This window comes from Ascaphus truei, unplaced genomic scaffold (assembly GCF_040206685.1).
Source record: "Ascaphus truei isolate aAscTru1 unplaced genomic scaffold, aAscTru1.hap1 HAP1_SCAFFOLD_684, whole genome shotgun sequence".
In the NCBI taxonomy this organism is placed as follows: Eukaryota; Metazoa; Chordata; class Amphibia; order Anura; family Ascaphidae; genus Ascaphus; species Ascaphus truei.
Window position 1 is genome coordinate 66,791 of NW_027457017.1, and position 13,368 is coordinate 80,158.

General features: G+C 53.5%; 1 protein-coding gene across 1 annotated transcript in view; it reads left to right on the plus strand.

The window, feature by feature from the left end:
- Positions 1-10,699: 10,699 nt before the first annotated feature.
- LOC142485967 (C2 calcium-dependent domain-containing protein 4C-like) overlaps positions 10,700-13,368 on the plus strand; it is a 13,546-nt gene continuing 10,877 nt past the window's right edge. Inside the window, 1 exon segment of the mRNA XM_075584622.1 lies at positions 10,700-10,789. The gene's annotated coding sequence lies outside the window, so the exon portion shown is untranslated.

Here is a 13,368-nt window from a genome sequence, read left to right on the forward strand (position 1 = left end):
GGGCGTCAGTTACAGTCTTCAATTAAATGAGCGTTTTATTAAACATTTAAACAGAACAAAAGACTCACAGAATAATGTTTAGAGCACCCCGTGGCACTCCGATCAGTGTGGCTGCAGGTCGCCTTCCAGCTGCGCTGTCTTCCGTATCCGGATTCAGAAGTGATGGAAACTTCTGACGCGGCTGTGACTGCAGTCTGCTTCCACTTGCTACGGATGCCTCCAACGTCCAAAATGATGTGGTGAATTAGAGCAACGCGTTTTCGCCGTTCTCGACGGCTTCCTCAGGCTCAAAATGTGTATTATTATTTTTTCTAAACCCCCCCCTTCCATCTGAACAACATTTGGGCTAAGAAGTGGATACCAGGAACAAGATACCCTTACACATATGTGCTCACACAGGGCCGTGTGAGTATTGGATTACCATATACTGTCATTTCGTCACCCCACCTTTATTAAACAGCTAGATATGCTATGAAGTCATCTTAGTAATGTTAATATAGGTCCATCTAATCCTTTGCTCCCCCTTTTTTCCTTTTCGTTCTCCTATACCTTGAGGGTTTGGATACCCCTCTCTGGGGTCGAGCAGAGGAATTCATCGCAAGCCACGGATTGCACTGTGAAAGACTACATCCATTGGTTTTGGGATAAGTATTTTACTTTATTCTCTACCCTGTACTAATACCTTAAGGTAAGCGCCCGTTTTTTTGCCTGCATTTCACCTACATTTATTCCTCTGAGGTGCGGGTGATGGCGTGCCACGTCTGGTGTGGGAATCTCGTCCCTGTTTGCGGCCATGTGGTTGCACTTAATGAGTGTGGGGAGAGCTATCTTCACTCTGTTATACACTGAATGTGTGACGTAACCGCTTGCTCTTCTCCCTGTTGTCTCAGTTGACCCTGCACAGGTTCTGAGGGTGTAGGATGAGGCATTGTCTTGTGAGTTGAATAAGTTGAAGAACTCCGTCTTCGCCAATGATCTGTTACTTTGATCGTCGAGGATTGCATACATCCGGATAGCCTTTTCAGGTTGTCCCTGGGGCTGCACTGCAACAAGGCATATTTTGGAGCAGGACATTTTGTCACTTCCTTTTCCGCAAACCTTGGTGCACTGAGACGTGGCAGATGTAGGCTTCTTCTTCTCCTTCCTCACTGCCATGCTCCGCTACGGAGGATGGGTTGTTGAGTTGGTGGAGTGTCAGCGCCTCTGGATGTAGAGATGTTACGTGCTTATCACTTTTGCACACTGCCCATTTGATGGCCCCTTTACAGTCTCTGGCTACGTGAGTCGTGGAACCGCAGCACCTGAAGCAAAGTCCGAATTCTCCGAGTAACTTCTTGCGTTCCTCTAGGGACTTCATCCTGAACCCAAAGCCCCTGTTAAGTGGGTGTGGCTTCCTTTGTATAGGACATTCCCTGTTTGGGTCCTTTGGTTCCTCGTCTCCGGCGACCGACTGATCGGGAGTGGTTTGGGTCATGGGGGACATGTCCGTCCTGTGGACCGAGATGGGTGTTTGAGTGTTACCATATCTCGCCACTGGTCTCTCATTCCTCAGGCTGCTTGCACTGTGTGTGGTTTGCGCACCCAAGATGAAACTGGGATCGTTCCTTGTCCTTGCCGCTTCGCGGATGAAGTTCAAGAAGAATGAGAATGGGGGGAAGGCGACTTGCTTCTCCCTTTTGTATTTGGAGCTTTGTGAAATCCATCTTTCTTGGAGGTTGTAAGGTAGCTTCTCCAAGATGGGTCTCACTCCGCGAGCCGAGTCTAGAACGTTGAGACCTGTTAAGGAATGGTCTTTTCTTGCAAACTCCAGCTCTTGCAGCAAGTCCCCGAGCTCTCGTAACTTCGAGTAGTCTTTAGTTGTGATCTTGGGAAAGCTGTCGACTCTTTTGAAGAGCGAATCTTCGACTGCTTCGGGGCTACCGGAGCACTCTTCTAGCCTTTCCCATACTACGTCAAGACCTACTTGGGGGTGGTTCGCATTTGCTGCCCTGAGTCTCTTTGTGTGTTCCATGGTATTCTGGAAGCCAGAGGGTCACGTGATGATGACTTAGCTCAGATAGTGTCAACTCGCCCTCTTTTCCAAGCACAACAGGGTCTGTTTCTTTTCTTACTTTATTTTGGAGAAAGCAGGGAAAAAACAGTTTCTTGTGTAGAGGTGTAGGTCTAAATCTCTGTGTGTGCTTAGTAGTAAAGGGAGGTGAAAAGATAATCCTGCATCACCATTACAGGGGTTACAGTGAGGTACTCACGAATCCAGGGAAAATGGTGGAAAGGAAATGGCAATGAATGCTGGGTGGTAAGATAGTCTGGGGACAGACCATCTGTGGGCAGAGCAGAGGGGGAGAAGGCAGACTAGCCCATTTGAGAGAAAGGCTGGGGCTGCCATGGCAACTCACAGGAGTGTCTGGGGAAGCTACAACATGTAGCAATAATGTAGCATCTTTAATGCAGCAAGCTGCTGGGAGAAGGGAAATTGCACTGTGTTTGTGTGCAGAACCAAACACATACAGCTGGCACTAATAAGCTGACAAGCAGGGCTGCGAGGAAAAAGGGGGGGTGAAACAGAAATGTAGACAGGGGTATACCTGTTCCATGACACTCCCCGTCTGGTATCTGTAGATACCACTATATAACAGGCTATGTGGAACATATGTGCAATGCAAACATAATATAACAATGCAAAAGTCCATATTCCCATAGCAAGGTGATACCGGCCGGTACCACTGACGTTAAAGTTCTTTGGCCAACCTTCCAGTAAGGGAAGCCGGGTGGCTGCACAGCTCTTGGTTAGCTTGATGCAACACAATGTCTTTTGTAAGAGTCTCTGGCACTGTTTCCTTTTTGCCTTGTGGGAAACCAGTCCTTTTGTCTCTGCAGTTTTATCCACAGAGCACATCCCCTTGTAAGTGCGCCAGTCGTGGTAGCTTGTCGCTCTATCACCTGGCGTTCGGCAGAAGGAGATGGCGTTTGGTTCCTTGCAGAAGCGAATTAATGTCCCTGGAAGACTGATCGTCAAGTCTGGTCCAGTGAGGAGGGCGTCGTTCAGGGAGACTCCCTGGAGCTGAGCGCTAGGGTTGAACACTACCCGGATTTGATCGGGTTCCTGAGGGTGGTAGGCCCCAGGTGATTGGAGGTACCGACATTCTTCACCTCTCTTCATTAGAAGTGCTGGCTTTGCGTGGCCGGTAAGGAATATCTTTTGGATGAAGGCCACAAAGTTGCTTCTGATCTCCGGCTCCCTTTGTGGGTTGCGGCAGAGCGAAGTAAGCCTAGAGATGACAGGTTCTCTATTGTTCAGGAGGCGTCTTTTTGGTGAACGGACTGGTAGCGGAGTCACCCAACTGCTTAGTCCGTCTTTAGAGAGCTCCTTGACTGTCAACTTCGGGAATCCTCTATCTTCCTTTGATGGTGTTTGCTTGTCATCGTTCCTTACTGTCTGGAGCGCTGTGCACCGTAGTTCATCGGTGCATTTCTCTTGCACGAGAACATCTCCGCGTAGTTTGGTTAAACGCTTTTGTGTTTCTTTGTTGACTGCCATCGGGAGGTTATTGTCTCCCTGGACGTAACGAAGAACAGTCTCTTTTGCCCTGGTAAAACCCTTTATGAAATGTCTCTGTGGCTGTCTCTTTTTAGATGTATGAAAGGACAGTCCTTTTGACACTGTGGCTTCACCTGTGGGGCGCAATCTTTTGCGGCTATGCCAGCCGTGGCAGTTGGTTGCTTTGTCGCTTGATGCTCTGTGCAGAGGAACAACTGTACATCTTAATTGTGCCCTTGCTCGGGGAGTATTGTCTGATTGTTTGTTGTTTTTAGGACGATCCCTTTGTCGGTCACCTTTGGGAGGTTACTCTCTTCCTTCAGTGGAATCGACTCATCATCCTTGGCTGTCTGGACTGCTGAGCATCCTAAGCCATTGTCGCATCCCATCGGCGTGAGGATGTCTTTGTTGGTCTCAGGGGTATGACCTTGTCTTTTCTCTTCACTTAGCCCTTCGGTCACTTGGAGATGGCCAAGACATGGTTCAGAGAGAGATGTGTGTCCACATTCTGTCACCTCCGTTCTGCGGGCATCAACGTAGTCTTGCCTGTGCTCTTTGTTGGTGCACGAGTTGCCCACTATCACCCATCCTAGGTCAAGTCTTTGGGCGTATGGCGCGTTATGGGGTCCGTTATGCTGTTTACGGATTTTATGTACCCTCATGATGTCCCTACCGAGCAGCAGCAGGATCTTGGCGCCTTGTTCTATCGGCCGGATGTGGTTGGCTATTCCTTTGAGGTGGGGGTAATGGAGTGCCACGTCTGGTGTGGGAATCTCGTCCCTGTTTGTGGCCATGTGGTTGCACTCGATGAGTGTGGGAAGGGGCATGTTCACTTTGCCGTCTATTGAGCATATGGTGTAGCCATTCACTCTTCTCCCTGTGGTATCCTTTTGCCCTGCGCACGTTCTGAGAGTGTAAGGAGAAGCACCGTCTTGTATGTTAAACATGTCGAAGAACTCTGACCTGACCAGTGATCGGTTGCTCTGGTTGTCGAGGATTGCGTACATCCGAATAGCCTTCTCAGGTTGTCCCTGGGGGTGCACTGCGACAAGGCATATTTTGGAGCAGGACATTTTGTCACCTTCTTTTCCGCAAACCTCGGTGCGCTGAGATGTGACGAATGTTGACTCTCCTTCTTCTTCCTCCCCCCCATGCTCCGCTACGGAGGACGGGTTCTTGAGTTGGTGGAGTGTCTTCGCCTCTGGGTGTAACGCTGTCACGTGCTTGTCAATTTCACACACTGTGCATTTGATCTTTTCCTTACAGTCCCTGGCTAGATGGGTCGTGGAACCGCAGCACTTGAAGCAAACTCCGAATTCTCCAAGTAACCTCTTGCGTTCCTCTAGGGACTTCATCCTGAACCCAAAGCACTTGTTGAGTGGGTGCGGCTTCTTGTGTATGGGACATTCCCTGTTTGGGTCCTTTGGTTCCTTGTCTCCGGCGACCGACTGATCGGGAGTAGTTTTGGTCGTGGGAGGCACGTCCATCCTGCGAGTCGAGATGGGTGTTTGGGGGTTACCATATCTCGTCGCTGGTCTCTCGTTCCTCAGGCAGCTTGCACTGTATGTGGTTTGTGCACCTAAGAAGAAGCTGGGGTCGTTCCTCGTCCTTGCTGCTTCGCGAATGATGCTCAAGAAAACTGAGAATGGGGGGTAGACGACTTGCTTCTCCCTTTTGTATTTGGAGCCTTGTGAGATCCATTTTTCTTGGAGGTTGAAGGGTAGCTTCTCCAGGATGGGTCTCACTCCACGAGCTGAGTCTAGGACGTTGAGACCTATTAAGGAATGGTCTTTCCTTGCAAACTCCAGTTCTTGCAGCAGGTCTCCAAGATCTCGTAACTTCGAGTAGTCTTTAGTTGTGATCTTGGGGAAGCTTTCGACTCTTTTGAAGAGCGAATCCTCGACTGCTTCGGGGCTGCCGTAGGATTCTTCCAGCCTTTCCCACACTAGGTCCAGACCTACTTGGGGTTGATGCGCGTTCGCTGCCGCAGTCTTTTTGCGTACTCTCTGGAATCGTTGCCCAGGAACTTGACTAACAGGTTGAGCTCTTCCCTTGCTGAGAAGTCCAAGCTGTCGATTGCGTCTTTGAACGTGAACTTCCACGTCCGGTAGTTCTCAGGGCGGTCGTCGAAGCAGATGAGCCCTGCTTGTACTAGGTCGCGCCGGATCATGTACATGGCTATGTCTGTCAGACCTGAGGCATCGGCGTGTTTGTCCCGTTCTGAGGTAGTTGCTGGGACGGTCTGTGCGGTCGCCTCTTCCTTGGCGTGGACGCGTGATGGCTGCTGGCTAGTGTGAGGGGCTGTTTTCTCCCGCGTGGGTGTACCTGGATTGCGAGCCTGTTGTGGTGCATCCGTGTGCGCGCTGGCGTGTGGATCACTGTTGCGGCTGTGGCTATCCCAGGCAGCATGTGTCATTGATAGAGCAGCGTCTTCTCCTCGTGGTCCTAGCAAGTCTTCGGTGTCTGTAGAGTCACTCGCTCCATGTTGATATGGTGCGCCGGTGTTCACACTGAAGAGGCTCCTTACGTAGTCTTCAGTGCGTCGGGCCGGATCCTCTGAGGCTATCCGTCTGTACGGTTGCTCCCCGCCGTCCTGTTGCGCGGCTGCTTCTAGGACTTCAGCTTGGGCTATAGCGGCGGCGGCATCCTTCTCTTGATTAAGTGCCTCTAGTTCCGCATCAAATTCGGCTTTCCTACGCGCAGTGGCAGCGGCAGCAGTGGCGGCATTAGCGGCGGCGTTTGCGGCAGCAGTGGCGTTAGCGGCGGCTATCTGTTCCTCCTCTTCTATGCGCGCTCTTTCTGTCCTTACGGCTGCCTCTATGCGACTATATTCGGCCCTGGCACGTGTGGCCTCTGCGGTGGCTCGCGCCTTGGTAGCGTTTGTGCTTGCGCTGGACGCGTTAGATTGCGCTGATCTTGCTGACCTTGATGAATGTCTGGATGTGCTTGAGCGCTGCGATGCGGTCTCCAGGAGGAGCTCTTTTCTCACGCCTTGCGCATCTGTGATGGCGGCCCGCACGCGGCTGTCACGTGCAAGATCAATGTTGTTTTGTAAGTCTCTTTCTTGCAGGCTTTCGCCGGTGTTGGTTCTGGTCAAGTAGGTGATGTATGTTTCTGACAGCCCTTGGTAGCACGAGTGATTAGACTTTATTTGAATAATTGCCTGCGCGAGCTGTTGTGCATTATCGCCAATACTAACAACATTGCGTAACTCCAATGCGGTTGTTTCCCAGGCCAACTCTAATTTAGCGGAGAGGGGGAAGGGGAGGGGGAAGGGGAGGGGGAAGGGGAGGGGAAGGGGAGGGGGAAAAGAGGGGTTGGGGGAGGGGGAAATATGGGTGGGGGAGGGGGAAAGAGGGGTGGGGAGAGGGGGAAAGAGGGGAGGGGGGTAGACGGGGAGGGGGGAAAGAGGGGGCGGGGAGGAGGGAAAGAGGGGGAGGGAAAGATGGGAGATTGGAGTGGGGGAAGGGAGAGGGGAGGGGGTAAGGGAGGAGGGGGAGAAGGAGGGGAGGGGGAGAATGAGGGGAGGAGTGGGATAAGGATGGGAGGAGGGGGGAAAAGGAGGGTGGAGGGGAGGTTGGAGTAGGGAAGAGATGAGGGAGGAGGAGTGAGGTAGAAAAGAGGAAGATGGAGGGGGTGGAGGGAGAAAACTGGGAGAGGGAGGGAGAAAACGGGGAGAGGGAGGGAGAAAACAGGGAGGGAGAAGGGAGGGAGAAAAGAGGGACAGGGGGGAAAGGGGAGAGGGAAAAGGGGGAGATTGGAGTGGGGGGAGGAAGAGGGGAGGGGGAAGGAAGAGGGGAGCGGGGGAAGAGTAGGAGGGGGAAAAGGAGGAGAGGAAGAGGGGGAAAAGATGAGAGGAGGAGGGGGGAAGGAGGGGAGGAGGAGGGGGGAAAAGGAGGGGAGGAGAAGGGGGGAAAGGAGGGGAGGAGGAGGGGGGGAAAGGAGGGGAGGAGGAGGGGGGAAAAGGAGGGGAGGAGGGGGGAAAAGGAGGGGGGAAAAGGAGGGGAGGAGGAGGGTGAAAAGGAGGAGGGGAAGGGGGGGAGGAGATGAGGGAAAGGGGGTGGAAGGTGGAGAGGGGAGTGGGGAGGGGGAGAGGGGAGGGGGATAAAGAAAAGGGTAGACAGAAAAAAAGATGGGAGGGGAAAGAAAAGAGAGAAGGGGGAAGGGTTTGACCCGGAGACTACGGTTTTTGGTATCTCCGGGCTCACGGTTTAGTTTGTTAATCTCTGGGCGGCGGCGTCTCCCGGCGTCTCCCGGCATCCTCCTGCATCTCCCCCTGCCACTCCAGTTAACATGGCTGCGCAGCGTGATGTCACAGTGACGCCCGTTGCCATGGTAATGGGACGCGACCTGATGTCGCGGCGCTACTTGGCGTCTCATTGGCATGACAACTTGATGCGATTTGATGCCGCGCAGCCATGTTCACGGGAGTTGCAGGAGGGTGCCGGGAGATGCAGGGAGATGCAGGAGGATGCCGGGAGATACAGGAGGATGCCGGGAGATGCAGGAGGATGCCGGGAGATGCAGGAGGGTGCCGGGAGATGCAGGAGGATGCCGGGAGATGCAGGAGGATGCCGGGAGATGCCGGGAGATGCAGGAGGATGCCGGGAGATGCAGGAGGATGCCGGGAGATGCAGGAGGGTGCCGGGAGATGCAGGAGGATGCCGGGAAATGCAGGAGGGTGCCGGGAGATGCAGGAGGATGCCGGGAGATGCAGGAGGGTGCCGGAGATGCAGGAGGGTGCCGGGAGATGCAGGAGGGTGCCGGGAGATGCCGGGAGATGCAGGAGGATGCCGGAAGATGCAGGAGGATGCTAGGAGATGCAGGAGGATGCCGGGAGATGCAGGAGGGTGCCGGGAGATGCAGGAGGATGCCGGGAGATGCAGGAGGATGCCAGGAGATGCAGGAGGGTGCCGGAGATGCAGGAGGGTGCCGGGAGATGCAGGAGGGTGCCGGGAGATGCCAGGAGATGCAGGAGGATGCCGGGAGATGCAGGAGGATGCCGGGAGATGCAGGAGGATGCCGGGAGATGCAGGAGGGTGCCGGGAGATGCAGGAGGATGCCGGGAGATGCAGGAGGATGCCGGGTGATGCAGGAGGATGCCGGGAGATGCAGGAGGGTGCCGGGAGATGCAGGAGGATGCCGGGAGATGCAGGAGGATGCCGGGAGATGCAGGAGGGTGCCGGAGATGCAGGAGGATGCCGGGAGATGCAGGAGGGTGCCGGGAGATGCAGGAGGGTGCCGGAGATGCAGGAGGATGCCGGAGATGCAGGAGGGTGCCGGGAGATGCAGGAGGATGCCGGGAGATGCAGGAGGATGCCGGGAGATGCAGGAGGATGCCGGGAGATGCAGGAGGGTGCCGGGAGATGCAGGAGGATGCCGGGAGATGCAGGAGGGTGCCGGGAGATGCAGGAGGGTGCCGGGAGATGCAGGAGGATGCCGGGAGATGTAGGAGGGTGCCGGGAGATGCAGGAGGATGCCGGGAGATGCAGGAGGGTGCCGGGAGATGCAGGAGGATGCCGGGAGATGCAGGAGGGTGCCGGGAGATGCAGGAGGGTGCCGGGAGATGCAGGAGGATGCCGGGAGATGCAGGAGGATGCCGGGAGATGCAGGAGGGTGCCGGGAGATGCAGGAGGATGCCGGGAGATGCAGGAGGATGCCGGGAGACGCCGCCAGTTTTTTTTACCTTTATCTCTGGGTACGCCTCCAGTAGAAGTTGGCAACCCTGGGGAGGGGTGAGAAAAGTGGGGATGATAGAGATAAGGAAAGATAGAATAGAAGGGGAGGGGAAGAGAAAATGGGGAGAGAAAATAGGGGAGGGGGAGTATTATAGGGAGGGGTTATAGCAGCGGTGCACAAAGTGGGGGCGGGAGAATTTCCAGGAGGGTCGCGGTGGCTACAGTGGTCCCGCACTCTCCCCAAGGCACTTAAATTAAGTGCCGGGGGGCCGCGTGAGGCCTCTGCAGCATCTCTTACCTGATGTTTGGCAACGCGTCGCCATGGTAACCGGCATCAAATGACGCCGCGGGGTCACGTCGCCATGATAACGTGACGTCACATGACCCCGTGACATCATTTGACGCCGGAGACGAGGAGGAGAGGGGGCGCGAGGCAGGAGGTAAGGAGGCAGGGGGGGCGCTAGTTAAAAACTTTGAACACCCCTGTGTTATAGTATGAGTTTGAGGAGGAGCTATAGGAAGCGACGATAGGAGCAGTTATGGTAAATATGTATGTATGTGTGTGTGTATGTGTATGTATGTATGTGTATGTATGTATGTGTGTATGTCTTTATTTATATAGAGCCATTAATGTACATAGCGTGTCACAGCAGTAATACATGTGACAATCATATAAATAACAGAACATGGAAGAAGTGCTTCAGACATAAAAGTAACATTTAGGAAAAGTAGTCCCTGCTCCGAAGAGCTTACAGTCTTGTTATAGGAAGCGGTTAGGGGAGCGGGTATTGGAATATTTATTGGAGTAGTTATAAGGAGGGGTTACATTTACACACCCAGAGTACCACTACTTGTTATTTACACGCCCAGAGCACCACAAATGTTTATTTATACACCCGAGTACCACAACTTGTTATTTACACCCCAGAGTACCACTACTTTTTTATTTACATGCCCAGAGCACCACAAATGTTTATTTATACAGCCAGAGTACCACTACTTTTATTTACACACCTAGAGTACTGTTACTCTTTATTTACACACCCAGAGTACCGTTATTTGCTATTTATACACCCAGAGTATGAGTACTTTTTATTTATACACCAGAGTACCGTTACTTTTTATTTACACACCCAGAGTATGAGTACTTTTTATTTACACACCCAGAGTACCGTTACTTGTTATTTATACACCCAGAGTATGAGTACTTTTTATTTACACACCCAGAGTACCGTTACTTGTTATTTATACACCCAGAGTATGAGTACTTTTTATTTACACACCCAGAGTATGGGAGTTTTTATGGATATCCCCAGATCACGCCATGTCACAGTATGTTTTTGCACTCTGGCAGTGAAGTGGTTAAAGAGGGCGCAGTGGAGCGGTGGTACCAGTGTGGGGGCGGGGCCTGATATGGAAATGAGCCCTCTCCTGATTGGCCGCAGCCTCGCCCTGGGTATTAAAAAGGAATGCCAGCCGACCTCCGGCTGACCGCTCACCTGAGAGAGGAGGTGACACCTGCTACCTGCACGCTCGGCAGCATGGGAGCACACTGCTGCCATCACATGGGGAGGTGAGATCTCATCCAGCATCTAACTGGTTAACCCTGAGTATTTTTATTATTACTCAGGATAAAGAGGAAGAACCAGAGATCTCATACTCTCCTTCTGTCTCCCTTCTCTGTTTCTCTCCCTTCGCTCACACACTCTCCCTTCGCTCACACACTCTCCCTTCCCTTCGCTCACACACTCTCCCTTCGCTCACACACTCTCCCTTCCCTTCGCTCACACACTCTCTCCCTTCGCTCACACACTCTCTCCCTTCGCTCACACACTCTCCCTTTGCTCACACACTCTCCCTTCCCTTCGCTCACACACTCTCTCCTTCGCTCACACTCTCTCCCTTCCCTTCGCTCACACACTCTCTCCTTCGCTCACACACTCTCCTTTGCTCACACACTCTCCCTTCGCTCACACACTCTCTCCCTTCGCTCACACACTCTCCCTTTGCTCACACACTCTCCCTTCCCTTCGCTCACACACTCTCCCTTTGCTCACACACTCTCCCTTCCCTTCGCTCACTCACTCTCTCCTTCGCTCACACACTCTCCCTTTGCTCACACACTCTCCCTTCGCCCACACACTTTCTCCTTCGCTCACACACTCTCCCTTTGCTCACACACTCTCCCTTCGCTCACACACTCTCCCTTCGCTCACGCACTCTCCCTTCGCTCACACACTCTCTTCCTTCGCTCACACACTCTCTCTTCGCTCACACACTCTCTCCCTTCGCTCACACACTCTCCCTTCCTTCGCTCACACACTCTCCTTTGCTCACACACTCTCCCTTTGCTCACACACTCTCCCTTTGCTCACACACTCTCCCTTCGCTCACACACTCTCCCTTCGCTCACACACTCTCTTCCTTCGCTCACACACTCTCTCTTCGCTCACACACTCTCTCCCTTCACTCACACACTCTCCCTTCCCTTCGCTCACACACTCTCCCTTTGCTCACACACTCTCCTTTGCTCACACACTCTCCTTTGCTCACACACTCTCCTTTGCTCACACACTCTCTCCCTTCGCTCACACACTCTCCCTTTGCTCACACACTCTCTCCCTTCGCTCACACACTCTCCCTTTCGCTCACACACTCTCCCTTTGCTCACACACTCTCCCTTCGCTCCACACTCTCTTCCTTCGCTCACACACTCTCTCTTCGCTCACACACTCTCCCTCCGCTCACACACTCTCTTCCTTCGCTCACACACTCTCTCTTCGCTCACACACTCTCTCCCTTCGCTCACACACTCTCCCTTCGCTCACATACTCTCCCTTCGCTCACACACTCTCCCTTTGCTCACACACTCTCTTCCTTCGCTCACACTCTCCCTTCGCTCACACACTCTCCCTTTGCTCACACACTCTCCCTTCGCTCACACACTCTCTCCCTTCGCTCACACACTCTCTCCCTTCCCTTCGCTCACACACTCTCTCCCTTCCCTTCGCTCACACACTCTCTCCCTTCCCTTCGCTCACACACTCTCTCCCTTCCCTTCGCTCACACACTCTCTCCTTCCCTTCGCTCACACACTCTCCCTTCCTTCGCTCACACACTCTCCCTTCCCTCACACACTCTCCCTTCCCTTCGCTCACACACTCTCCCTTCCTTCGATCACACACTCTCCCTTCCCTTCGCTCACACACTCTCCCTTCCCTTCGCTCACACACTCTCCCTTCCTTCGCTCCCACACTCTCCCTTCCCTTCGCTCACACACTCTCCCTTCCCTTCGCTCACACACTCTCCCTTCCCTTCGCTCACACACTCTCCCTTCCTTCGCTCACACACTCTCCCTTCCCTTCGCTCCCACACTCTCCCTTCCTTCGCTCACACACTCTCCCTTCCCTTCGCTCACACACTCTCCCTTCGCTCACACACTCTCCCTTCGCTCACACACTCTCCCTTCCCTTCGCTCACACACTCTCCCTTCCCTTCGCTCACACACTCTCCCTTCCCTTGCTCACACACTCTCCCTTTGCTCACACACTCTCCCTTGCTCACACACTCTCCCTTCGCTCACACACTCTCTTCCTTCGCTCACACACTCTCTCTTCGCTCACACACTCTCTCTTCGCTCACACACTCTCCCTTCGCTCACACACTCTCTCTTCGCTCACACACTCTCTCCCTTCGCTCACACACTCTCCTTCCCTTCGCTCACACACTCTCCCTTTGCTCACACACTCTCCCTTTGCTCACACACTCTCCCTTTGCTCACACACTCTCCCTTTGCTCACACACTCTCCCTTTGCTCACACACTCTCCCTTTGCTCACACACTCTCCCTTGCTCACACACTCTCCCTTTGCTCACACACTCTCTTCCTTCGCTCACACACCTCCCTTGCTCACACACTCTCCCTCGCTCACACACTCTCTTCCTTCGCTCACACACTCTCTCTTCGCTCACACACTCCCCTCGCTCACACACTCTCTCCTTCGCTCACACACTCTCTTCGCTCTCTCGCTCACACACTCTCCCTTCGCTCACACACTCTCTCCTTCGCTCACACACTCTCCCTTCGCTCACACACTCTCTCCTCCCTTCGCTCACACACTCTCTCTCCTTCGCTCACACACTCTCTCCCTTC